Source organism: Copidosoma floridanum, unplaced genomic scaffold (assembly GCF_036245765.1).
Source record: "Copidosoma floridanum isolate Cflo_tuat_1 unplaced genomic scaffold, Cflo_Japanese_pri ptg000096l, whole genome shotgun sequence".
Lineage (NCBI taxonomy): Eukaryota > Metazoa > Arthropoda > Insecta > Hymenoptera > Encyrtidae > Copidosoma > Copidosoma floridanum.
The window spans coordinates 1-2,500 of NW_028321973.1; the positions used below are offsets into that span (position 1 = coordinate 1).

Below are 2,500 nucleotides of genomic sequence, written 5' to 3' on the forward strand. Positions count from 1 at the left end.
CGTCAAACATCGCACGAAGCATGCGACGGGGCCTTGGCCTTCGAGATACCAGAAGTAACGCCTATTTAGCAGGCTAGAGTCTCGTTCGTTATCGGAATTAACCAGACAAATCGCTCCACCAACTAAGAACGGCCATGCACCACCACCCACCGAATCAAGAAAGAGCTATCAATCTGTCAATCCTTCCGGTGTCCGGGCCTGGTGAGGTTTCCCGTGTTGAGTCAAATTAAGCCGCAGGCTCCACTCCTGGTGGTGCCCTTCCGTCAATTCCTTTAAGTTTCAGCTTTGCAACCATACTTCCCCCGGAACCCAAAAGCTTTGGTTTCCCGGAAGCTGCCCGTCGAGTCATCGGAGGAACATCGACGGATCGCTAGCTGGCATCGTTTATGGTTAGAACTAGGGCGGTATCTGATCGCCTTCGAACCTCTAACTTTCGTTCTTGATTAATGAAAACATTTTTGGCAAATGCTTTCGCTTCTGTCCGTCTTGCGACGATCCAAGAATTTCACCTCTAACGTCGCAATACGAATGCCCCCATCTGTCCCTATTAATCATTACCTCGGGGTTCCGAACACCAACAAAATAGAACCGAGATCCTATTCCATTATTCCATGCACTGGTATTCAGGCGTTAACAAGCCTGCTTTGAGCACTCTAATTTGTTCAAAGTAAACGTACCGGCCCAACGCCACACCCGGTGAAGAGCATGGCGATGGGATTAAGCTGGGCCGCTCTTGCGCACGCACGCGACGGGCCAACGCCAACGACGGTAAAGCCGCTAGGCCGACCCGTGCGAGACGGACGCTCGAGCTAAGCCCACCGGTAGGACGTCCCACAATCTTGTCAGTTAAACATCGCGAGCGATGAACCAACAGCGTGGCACACAGATTCAACTACGAGCTTTTTAACCGCAACAACTTTAATATACGCTATTGGAGCTGGAATTACCGCGGCTGCTGGCACCAGACTTGCCCTCCAATGGATCCTCGTTAAAGGATTTAAAGTGTACTCATTCCGATTACGGGGCCTCGGATGAGTCCCGTATCGTTATTTTTCGTCACTACCTCCCCGTGCCGGGAGTGGGTAATTTGCGCGCCTGCTGCCTTCCTTGGATGTGGTAGCCGTTTCTCAGGCTCCCTCTCCGGAATCAAACCCTGATTCTCCGTTACCCGTTACAACCATGGTAAGCGCAGAACTTACCATCGACAGTTGATAAGGCAGACATTTGAAAGATGCGTCGCCGGTACGAGGACCGTGCGATCAGCCAAAAGTTATTCAGAGTCACCACAAACTTTTACGATGGACGAGAGAACGCGCGTGAACGCGTCCCCGCCACCGATTGGTTTTGATCTAATAAAAGCGTCCCTTCCATCTCTGGTTAGGACTCTGGTTTGCATGTATTAGCTCTAGAATTACCACAGTTATCCAAGTAAATGTGGGTACGATCTAAGGAACCATAACTGATTTAATGAGCCATTCGCGGTTTCACCTTAATTTGGCATGCACTGAGACATGCATGGCTTAATCTTTGAGACAAGCATATGACTACTGGCAGGATCAACCAGGGAGCTTCGTTTGTCAAAATTAAATTCAAAGCACACAACTCGGAGTGGCCTAAGGACAATGACGTCCCGTTGACCGGCTCGTTGTTGAATTGCGCTATCTTGCGTGTCTTGCGAAATACGCCGAGGAACGTGGAAGAAAACATGATTTTATCCCGAAAGGATCCAATCGATAATTCGACGACGAGTCCACGACGCATCCGACACTTGAAGCTTAAATCTTCAGCTCTCGTCGTTAAAAACGAGGGTGAATTTTTTTTCTTTCAAATTCCGGTCGACCATCGCTCAACAAGCGTCAACAACGTCCCAAACGCCGCGTTGCCTTACCGGGGTAATAAAAGCCAAGGGCCTCAGAACTTCCGGAAGGGGCGACGAAGACCGTTCGTTATTCGTTGTTGACGACGCCTCGCTATGGGCCGCCCGCGGCACTTTTGTCATTCGAACGACCCGGTAAATGAACAATACCGGGTCGGCACGGCGAGCTTCGAGGTGCCGTAATTAAACTCGAAGCAGGGCCACGTGAATTTATCATTCAAGTGTCAACAGTCTCTCGTGAGAGTTGCGTGTTAACAAATACCCGACGATATGGTCGCTGACGCTAGGCCAGGGCTTACCGCAGTGGTATACGTACGGGAGGTACACGTTGTATCCTCGCTCGGTATCGAGTGAGTCGATGCTCGGTTAGCATACCGTCGACAAGCTACGAGCCACGTCGACGGCGCATGCAACGCCAGAGGCGCGATCCGCATTGAGGGCCATTCGGTCGAAGACGCTGACCCGCGGAAATGCTGTGAATTGAGGCTTGGCTTGACAAGCGAACCGTCTCACTAGTGCCGAGGCGTCCTCGGGCGCGGCGAAGCAAAGTACCGTTTAACACGCAATTAAGCGAGACGAAAGTTTCCAATGACAATGACGCGCATTGCTTTCGGATCGACGGTG

At 51.1% G+C, this 2,500-nt stretch overlaps 1 pseudogene; it reads right to left on the bottom strand.

The window, feature by feature from the left end:
• LOC149372910 (small subunit ribosomal RNA) lies at positions 1-1,567 on the bottom strand (annotated as a pseudogene; the record flags this gene model as incomplete).
• Between the last annotated feature and the right edge of the window lie 933 nt (positions 1,568-2,500).